At 31.2% G+C, this 10,806-nt stretch overlaps 1 long non-coding RNA gene across 1 annotated transcript; it reads right to left on the bottom strand.

Moving 5' to 3' along the window:
* Window positions 1-8,945: 8,945 nt before the first annotated feature.
* LOC128296370 (uncharacterized) lies at window positions 8,946-10,585 on the bottom strand. The gene is made up of 3 exons (XR_008286964.1): window positions 10,486-10,585; window positions 10,328-10,371; window positions 8,946-9,120 (listed from the first exon to the last, which is right to left on the bottom strand). It is a non-coding gene; the product is annotated as an uncharacterized LOC128296370 (long non-coding RNA).
* Window positions 10,586-10,806: the final 221 nt, after the last annotated feature.

The raw sequence follows: 10,806 nt of genomic DNA on the forward strand, positions 1-10,806 counted from the left end.
AGGGGCTAAATGAATTTCCAAAAATTAAAAAAGATGGAAAAATTTTAAATTTTAAAAGGTTTTGGGCTTTTAAAAAAAATGGAAAATTTAAACCAAAAAAATTTAAAGGGAAAATTTTTGGGTTTTTAATTAAAATAAGGGAAATACCAATTTTTTTTTTTTTGGGTTGCTAAAAATTAAATTTAATTTTGGGAAAATTTTCAATTTTAAAAAGGGTTTAAAGTAAATGATTTAAAAGGGGTTTAATTTTTTTCCCTTTGGGGAAAAAAAAGGGTTAATTAATGAAAATTTAATAATTTATTTTTTAAAAAAAGGGGAAAAAAAAGGAAAATTTTTGGTTAAATTTTGAGTTTGGGAAAAGTTTAAATTTGAAAAATTTAAAAATTTGAAATTTTTTAAAATTTTTGGATTAAAAAAAATATTTTAAATTTAAAATTTGATAAATAAAGGGGTGAAAGGGAAAATTTAAAAAAAAAGTTTTAAATTAAAAAATTTCCCAAAAAATTTTGGGAAATTTTTAAAATTTCTGTAATTTTTTATATTTTTATAAATTAAAAGGAAAATATAAAGAATAAATGGTTTAAAAAAATTTGAAAGGGAAACAGGGAAAAAATTTTACTATTTAAAAAAAAGCACCGTTTTTTGTTTTAAAATTTTCCCTGTTTAAAAGGGCTAAAAATATTTTGGGGGTATTAAAAAAAATTGGAAAGAAAGGGGAAAAATAAATTTTAAGAGGTTTAAAACCTTCAAGCATAAAAAATGGCTAGGTCCAATTAAATTGTTTGGGGCAAAAGGAAAAAATAGAAATTTGGGGGGAAAAGGGTAATTTCGGGATTGAAAATTTGTTAAATGGGGGGGGTTTGGAAAAAATTTTTAAATTAAATTTTGAATTTTGGTTTCCAATGAAAAGGGGAAAAATGGGAAAAAAAATTTAAAAAAAAAATTGCTTTTGAAAATTTAAAATAAGGAAAAAGGGTTTTTAAAGGGAAATAAAAAGGGAAAAAAAGAAAGGGGCAAAAAGGTTCAAAAGGTAAAAATTTTGGGTTGATGTGTTTTTTAAAAAATTTTAAAAATTTCAATAAAAAATTTTTTAAACCCTTTTTGGGGATTTGTTTTATAAAACCCCTTTTTGTTTGATAAATGTTGGAAAAATTTCTTTTATTTTAAAAAAGATTTACGGGAAAAAAGGAAAAATTTTTAACTAAAAATGGGTTTTCGTAAAAAATAAAAAATTTTAGGAGGATATAATTGGGATTAAAAAATTTTAAATTAAAGTTAAATTTTATTTCAAAAAAAACCGGAAAAAGGAATTTTTAAATTTGGATTTTAAAATTTTTGATTTTGGGGAAAATTTATTTGTTTTTCCCCCTTTTTGAAAAAATTTAAAAATTTGAAAACTAAAATTTTTGGGGTTTTTAAAAAGCAGTTTAAAAAAATTAGGGTTTGGGAAAATTAAAGGGAAAAAAATTGAAGGGCCAAAATTGGCTTTTTGTTAAAAAATTTCTTTTAAAATGAAATTTCTCCCAAAAAAATTTAAAAAATTTAAAGGAAACTTTGAAGAATTTGGGAAATTTTGGGAAATTCAAAGTTTTGTTGGTTAAAAATTTTTTTGGAAAGAAAAAAAGGTTTTTCGATAATTAAATTGGAAGAAATTTTTGGTTTTTTGGGTTTAAAGTTTGTTTTTAAAAAAAATTTCAAATTTAAAGCTTTTTAATTCCCTCTTGAAAAAATTTAAATGTTTTAAATTCCAAGGTTTAAATGGAGAAAGGGTTATTTTTGGGGGCAAAGTTGAAATGGAAAAATTTTTTTAAAATTTTGCAAAAAAAATTTTTTTTCCCAAGGGTTTAAATAAAAAGGATGACCTTTACTTTGCAAGAAAAATTTGGAAATTTATTTTCAAATTATTTTTTTCCTTTTAAATTTAAGATATTTTTTTATTTTTATGTTGGATCCCTTTTATTTTTGGGGAGTTTTGGGTTTTAAAAAATTTTTTTTAAAAACTTTCCAAAATTTTTTACTTTAAAAATTGGGAAAGAATTTGGTTTTGGGGGGTTCCTGATTTTCTAAAAAAGGTTTCAAACCCTTATTAAAAAAATTTTGGGGAATTAAACCCCCTTTATTTTACAAAAAATTTCTTTTTTAAAAAATTTAAATTAAAAGGGAGGGAAAAGAAAAAGGGTTTTAGCCAAATTTCCAAAATTTTGGTTTTTGAAAAAAAGAAATTAAAATGTAAATTTTAGGAACTTTTTTCTTTTTAGGGAAAAAAAAACTTTCTTGAGGGGGGAAAAAGGGGAAAATGGAAATTCCTTTTTAAAATTTAAAATCCACTTTTTAAAATTAAAAAAATTTTTCCCATAAATTTTTTAAAAAAACTAAATAAAGGGCCATTTTAAATTTAAACCCGGGGTTTGTAAAAATTTTGGGGTTTTTGTTAAAATTTTTTTGTTTTCTTTAAATTCCCAAATGGAAAAAAATTAAAAGCAGTTATTTTCCCAAATTAAAATTTTTGTTTTTGCAAAAACAAAATTAAATTGGGAACAAAGCCCAAAAACCCAAATGGGTTTTTGGGGTAAATCGAAATTTGGCCGGAAAAAATTTTATTCCCGGGTTAAACCCTGAAAGTTTTTTTTAAATCTTTTTAAAGAAATAAAGGCTCAAATTTGGAAAAAAATTTTAATTTTGAAAAGAAAAGGAAATTTTTTTTTAAAACTACGGTGGAAAAACCCTTTTACAATTTTTTTGTTTTCCCCCAAAAAGAAAAATTTGGGTTATTTTATAATTTAAAACTATTTTTTTGGGCTTTTTTGGATAAAAAATTTTATTTTTTTTTAGATTAGCCCAAAAAATTTTTAAAATCCGAAAATTTTTGGGGCCCAAAGGGGAAAAATTATTTATAAACTTTTAAAAATTCCTTTTTTATTTCCCAAAACCCCAAATATTTGGAAAAAACAATTTAAAAAGTTTTTTTTGAAAAATTTTCGGACAATCTTTATGGGAAAAACCCCAAATTTCCCCCAAAAATTTTTTTTTTTGGGGAAAATAATAATTTTTCCAAAACCCTTTTGTTTTAAAATAATTTTAAATAAAAAAAGGGTAAGTTAAAAAGATTTTAAGGATTTTAAAGCCAATTTAAATTGTTTAATCCCCACCAAATTTGGATTTTAGCCTTTATGTTTTTGGAAAAAGGATTTATTTTAAAATACCCCTTTGTTTTTAAACGTTTTTAAATCAAATTAAAAGTTTAAAGTTTTAATAATTTTTAAAAATTTTAATTAAAAACCCTTTTTTGGCCCCTTTTAATTTTTAAAAAAAAACAAACAAATATTTTTTTTAAGAAAAATTAAAAACCAATTTAAAAATTTTCGGTTTCCAGAACCAAAAAGGTAAAATTTTTTTTAAAATTATTTTTTCTTTTTAAAACCCCTTTTTTAAAAAAATTTTTTATTTTCAAAATTTAATTTATTACAATTAAAGAATGAATCCCATTTTAAACCCCAAAAAATGGAAATACTCCCCAAAAAAAACCCATTTTGGCCAAAAACCCCCAAAAATTTACCCAAAATTGGGGAAAAGTAAATTTGCCCCTTTTAAGGAAAAAAGGGGGGAAAACGATAAAACCCTTTGGTTTTTTCAAATTTAATATTTTTTAATTTATTTTATAAAAAAAAGGGTTTATTTACCCTTGGGCCCAAAATAAAAAAATTTTTTTTAAATTTGGGGCTTTGGTTTTTTTGTAAATTTAAAAATATGGAGAAAAATTGCAATTTTAAAAACAAAAAAATATCCTCAAAGGCTTTTAAAATAAATCCCCGGATTTTCAAAATTTTTGACCATTTTAAGGGGTTGAAACCTTATGGGGATTTTAAAAGGGGTTAAATTTTTTAAAAAAAGTTTTTAATTTTAAAATCCCTTTAAATAAAATTTTAAGTTGTTTTTAAAAAAATCATTTTTTTGATTTTAAATTTTAAATTTTTAAAAGAAAAGTATAAACATTTTGGGTAAAAAAAAACCACAAAAATAAAAACCCTTAAAATTTAAATTTTTAAATTTCAAACAAAATTTTAAAGGGTTCCCCGTTACAAAATCAAACTTTTTGAAAATTTTGGGAAAATTTAAAATTTTTCGGGAAAAAAAATTTTTTAATTTTATAAATTAATTTTTTAAACTTTTAAAAAATTTTTAAAAGTTTATTTTAAAAAAGGATTTTTTAAAACCTTTTTAAATACCTGGCATTTTAAAATGTAAATAAAATATTAAAATTTTAGAAAAATTAAATAAATTAAAATTTTAAAAAAGGATTTTTAAAACACCAAGAAAAAATTTAAAAAAAAAAATTAAACAACCAAAATTATTTTTCCAAAACCACCAACCCAAAAAAATTTGCAAAGGGAAATTTTTAAAAATAAACCCGTCAAAATAAAATATTTAATTTTAAAAAATTTTTCTTTTCCTTTAAATTTTTATAAAAATGGGAAAAATTGTTTTTTTTCTTTTTTTAAAATTTTTATTTTTTAATAATTTTTAATTTAAAACTAAATCCATTTAGGAAAAAATTTAAAAATTTTCAATTATCATATAACCGGAGGCCTAGCCTCTTTTAATAATCGGGCAAAAGCCCTTTCAATAATGGGGCATAAGCCCTTTTATAAGCTGGGCATAAGCCCTTTTGATAAGCAGGGCATAAGCCCTTTTGATAATCAGGGCATAAGCCCTTTTCACTTCCTCCATCCATATAAAACCCAACCCAATGCATTTATGATTACCTCATGTGCATATCATACATATCATGTGCATAGCATACATTTCATGTGCATATCATACATACCATATTTATCAAAATCCCATGTATTAAAATCATACATAAACCCTAGGGGTATAATGGTCATTTTACCTAGGGGCAAAGCGGTCATTTTCATATTATAAGGGTAATCTCATAATTTTACCAAAAATTAGGGTTTCCATGTTCATTAACGATTACTAACAATCCATGGGTGCAAACAAGTGATTACGGCCCATTTTAGCGAAATCGAGTTATTGGGCCTAAAACCCTAATGGGCCCTACTTAGCCAATTCGTCGTCTAGGCCCACTTAGCCTATATTCCATAACGGTTTTAACAGTCTTATCATGCAATTTAACAGATTTCCATTTTCTACCAATTTTACCCAAATGGGCCCGAAAGCCTATTGGGCCCTATTGCAGCCCCTCGAGGCCCAACTTACCGTGAATGCCAAAAATCACGTTCTTACTGCTTTCAATGTTTCCGATCATAATCTCATCGATTCTAACTAACTAGTGAGCGTTAAGCTTGCTCACAAGTCCTCGAAATGCCGAATTTCGGCATTTCGGCTTTTCGGCATTCATCGCTTTAAACTATGAAAAGGGTTCGTTACACACCTGATTTGCGATATTCCTTGACGAGATCTCCTATGCGATTTCTCCTATAATCAACCACTTATAGATTAGACCATGTTAATATTAAACCAAATCGAAAACTACCTATTATCATCACTTACACATTCGCCACCATCCACAATGGCCCTTGGGTTCATACCTTTGCGAAGTTGATGACTAGATTTAGTCACTCAGATGATCCAAGCTTTTCACACACCTCGATCGGTAGCCTTTAATCCTCACTAGTACCAACAAACCAAATAACACCAAAAACCCTTTTAGCCTTAGTCGACAGAGGGGTTTTCAGCTTTTCTTAAACCACAAGATACAAATGGAAAGAAGGCTCGAATACTTACCAAGAGATCTACTCATTGAAGAACGTTCCAAATACCTTCCTACCCCATATCCTTTGTGAATCCAACTTAAACGTGCATAGAAAATAGATCTAAATATTAATTCCGAATCACTAAAATATGAAGCTTTGACTTTTCAAAGAAATATTAAACTAAGCTATTTAGAGGTTAGTACACACATTATGGGTTGAAGTTGAAGCGTTTCCAAAATCAATCGCCTCGATAACCACCACATCACTCAAACTTAACTAATCCAATATCAATATATGTAAATCCTAAGCACATCACCATACGGAACATAAGGGCATATTCGTCATTTTACCATACAGGGTATTTTGGTAGTTTTACAAATTGAGGGTATTGCGGTAATTTCACAAACCAAGGGTATTTTAGTAATTTTGTAAATCGAGGTAAAACAAGTAATTCTATAAATCAAGGGTAAAACAAGAATTCTATAAATCGAGGTAAAACGATAATTATGTAAATCGGGGTAAAATGGTAATTATGTAAATTAGGGTAAAACGGTAATTCTATAAATCGAGGTAAAATAGTAATTACGTAAACTAAGGGTAAAACAAGATTACGTAAATCGAGGGTAAAACGGTAATTTTACAAATCGAGGTAAAACGGTAATTCTATAAATCGAGGTAAAACGGTAATTTTACAAATCGAGGGTAAAGCGGTAATTTTACAAATCGAGGTAAAATAGTAATTTTACAAATCGAGGGTAAAACAGTAATTCAGTAAATCGAGTACTTTGGTAATTTTACAAGTCGAGGGCATTTCAAGAATTGGTAAACTAAAGTATTCTAAACATGGATAACAACACGAATGGGCCTAAAGCCTATTCTCGGCCAAATGGGCCCACACGCTCGTGTGGCCCTTTTAGCCCAAACCTAGCCACGATATGCGATTCACCTAGCTTAGTCCAATATTTACTACACAATCAAACAACTTATCCAATTGGGCCGTGGGCCCATTGGGCCCATATATTCCCCTTTCTACCATCGCGCCAAGTAGCCATCCAACAACAAGAGTAGTGATAAATACACACGATAGGAGACTAGAGTTAATCCACGCTCCGAGCACTCTTAGCCGATGCCCAACCCAAACGAAAGCACGCCATACAATGAAAGGGATCGACCAAGAAAGGTACATTTACTCTCTTCATGGTTCCTCTATTTAAAGCCGACTTCACAACCACTCTTATATTAGCTTCGATGTGGGATCCTCCAACATTAGAGTTTAAATTCAACACCAACTCTTGCCACCTGTTAGCAAAATAAATGCTCTTTGCTTGCCATGGGATTCAACCTATGCCTCCCCTTAAATGCTCCACATGCTACTTGCCACTAAGCCACAAGGCTTTTTGTGTCATATTTTATCCCAATTAATTATAAGGTCTAAAGGCCAAAGTCCAGGTTCCTTTTAAAAACCCCAAAATAAATTACAAGAGCCAAGGCTTGAACCCAGGCTCCCATACAACCTTAATGACGCCACAACCACTAGACTACAAGCTTCCTTGTGTCATTTATTTAACACAATAATTTAAAAACCCTCATCCAAGCATCCAGGTTTTTTTCACTTAATACCAAAATTTTTACTAAAGCCCAAGTTTGAACCCAAGATTTCTCCAACACTTCTCAAAGCCATTAACCACTCACTAATAGCAAACATTTAATTGTGTTATTTCATTGCACAATTAAATACCTATATAAAACCTCTTTACGGACCCACACTCAAGGCCCAATACTTCTAGGCCCAAATTCGGGGTGTTACAATTCTACTCCCCTTAAAGAAATTTCGTCCTCGAAATTTCCAACTATCAACTAACCGTATTACTCAAGTCAAACCTCTATGCTTCCGCTACGCACTCTAATTAAAAATAATTCTTAGTACAACCCAGAACATCTAATTACCAAAGTAAAGAAACATTTATCAAGCACGCATACAATTCATAACACATATTTAAATAAAATAAACTTGGCGATCCCGAGCTCGATGCTCCTTGGACCCACATCTAAGACATGCTCCTGTCTTCCTATGGCATTCACCGGATGACGTCCGTTGCGATCTTTGCTGATTGGATAGTTTGGTCGTGCTTGTAACATGTTTCACATTTTCTAAGAACTAGAATCCTTCCTTTTCTTACACTCCAAGCACCCTACTTGAAGCGTTTCCCTAATTTCCTTAATTTTGGTATCCAATACTTTCTCTACCACTTTCCTTACTATCTCGGCGAAGGCCTCGATTACCAAGCTCCGAGTTACCGCTACCGAAGTTGGCGGACTTTGCTTACCCTCGAATCCATATCAATACTCTACATTACCAAGACACATATCAAATAACTACAAAGATCTCAAAAAGTTTTACTATTTATTCATATGTCTTATGCAGAGAGTATTTTCAAGTTTTTGTTCTTATAGAATCATATCCTAACCACGGTTTCAATCTTTTAGGGTTTTAGTTCTACCCTATCTATAGTTTCATATCAAAAGGCTCGATTCTAACTACGAGATTATTTCATGCATTACAAGATAGGAAAAAAAGTACTTACAGACTTGGTGCCGGGATTCAGATGCCACCTCCTCGGTTTTAAGATGAACTCAAAAGATTTAAACTTTTGAAATCCATTTTTCAATCATAAAAAAAAACAAGTTCGGAGATTATCTCCTTTAAACAAAAATTTGTTTTCAAAAGTCAGGTTTTTCCAAAAATACCCTTTTTGGCATAAAGTTTTGAAAAAAATTTTTTGGACCCGATTCACAGCCGAGTTGTTGCAACCTAGGCTCTGATACCACTAATTGTAACACCCCAAACCCGGCCCAGACGTTATGGCCGAATTTGACGTGCCACATTGGAGTTGAATACCCACGTTCCGTTTTTAGTGTTTTAAAACCATATATTTTGTTGAGTTAACAAAGTGTATGGAAGCTGGGCACCAGGTAGGTATCCGAGATAGAGGAGGTGAGCCATGAAGGCTGCTTAAGTACCAAGCTCCTTAATTGGATCCAATCCTAGACATGCCCACAACCATAGCCACACTTTGTCATATCGAGTTTAAATTTGTTTAAGTGGACGTCTTTGATAAATCGATTAATCGTGGTGTTGAGATATTTTGAAAACAAGTATCATTTTGAAAACACGTCCTAAGTCTAGCCCATTTGAATAATTATCAACCAGGTTTAAAGTTATTAAAATTAAAGTAATCCCGAAAAGAAATAAAAGGAAAGTTAAAATGGCCTTATTACAACCCAAAAATAAATAATATTTAAAGGAAATTTAAAGAAAACCGACGCTTATTTAAAAGTCCAAAGACAATCACCGTGGCCACTCTGAATCCCCTCCGGCCCAAGTCCCCACATCAAGGCTCACCTGCAAGGTTAAGGAAAGGGGGTGAGTTTGGAAACTCAGTGTGCAACAAGCCCCTTTCAGAGCCCAAAACAATAGCAGCCTGTTGGGTCTAAGCCCAAATCCAATCTCAAAACATGTACTGGGCCATAGCCCTTTTCATATTTCATATCTCATAACACTGGGCCGAAGCCTTTTCAAAATTTCATATTATTGGGCCGAAGCCTTTACTGTAAACGGTATGGCCCTTAGGCCCATTTCAATATCACATATAATTTCAATGAAAGAATGCAACCCATTTGGGCGGACTACTCAACCCACCATCCGCTACTCTCCACCGTACCAACCAACACACCATGTGGGATTAACTCGACCCACCCGCCATACTCTCCATTGGCGGCATAGTCTTTATCATATAACCGGAGGCCTAGCCTCTTTTAATAAGCAGGGCAAAAGCCCTTTCAATAATCGGGGCATAAGCCCTTTTATAAGCGGGGCATAAGCCCTTTTGATAAGCGGGGCATAAGCCCTTTTGATAATCAGGGCATAAGCCCTTTTCACTTCCTCCATCCATATAAAAACCCAACCCAATGCATTTATGATTACCTCATGTGCATATCATACATATCATGTGCATAGCATACATTTCATGTGCATATCATACATACCATATTTATCAAAATCCCATGTATTAAAATCATACATAAACCCTAGGGGTATAATGGTCATTTTACCTAGGGCAAAAGCGGTCATTTTCATATTATAAGGGTAATCTCGTAATTTTACCAAAATTAGGGTTTCCATGTTCATTAACGATTACTAACAATCCATGGGTGCAAACAAGGATTCGCCCATTTTAGCGAAATCGAGTTATTGGGCCTAAAACCCTAATGGGCCCTACTTAGCCAATTCGTCGTCTAGGCCCACTTAGCCTATATTCCATAACGGTTTTAACGGTCTTATCATGCAATTTAACAGATTTCGTTTTCTACCAATTTTACCTAAATGGGCCCGAAAGCCTATTGGGCCCTATTGCGACCCTCGAGGCCCAACTTACCGTGAATGCCAAAATCACGTTCTTACCGTTTCAATGTTTCCAATCATAATCTCATCGATTCTAACAAACTAGTGAGCGTTAAACTTGCTCACAAGTCCTCGAAATGCCAGAATTTCGGCATTTCGGCTTTTCGGCATTCATCGCTTTAAACTATGAAAAGGGTTCGTTACACACCTGATTTGCGATATTCCTTGACGAGATCTCCTATGCGATTTCTCCTATAATCAACCACTTATAGATTAGACCATGTTAATATTAAACCAAATCGAAAACTACCTATTATCATCACTTACACATTCGACCACCATCCACAATGGCCCTTGGGTTCATACCTTTGCCGAAGTTGATGACTAGATTTAGTCACTCCGATGATCCAAGCTTTTCACACACTCCTCGATCGGTAGCCTTTAATCCTTACTAGTACCAACAAACCAAATAACACCAAAAACCCTTTTAGCCTTAGTCGACAGAGGGGTTTTCAGCTTTTCTTAAACCACAAGATACAAATGGAAAGAAGGTTCGAATACTTACCAAGAGATCTACTCATTGAAGAACGTTCCAAATACCTTCCTACCCCATATCCTTTGTGAATCCAACTTAAACGTCGTGAAAATAGATCTAAATATTAATTCCGAATCACTAAAATATGAAGC

The sequence above is a fragment of the Gossypium arboreum genome, chromosome 8 (assembly GCF_025698485.1).
Source record: "Gossypium arboreum isolate Shixiya-1 chromosome 8, ASM2569848v2, whole genome shotgun sequence".
NCBI classification, from domain to species: Eukaryota; Viridiplantae; Streptophyta; class Magnoliopsida; order Malvales; family Malvaceae; genus Gossypium; species Gossypium arboreum.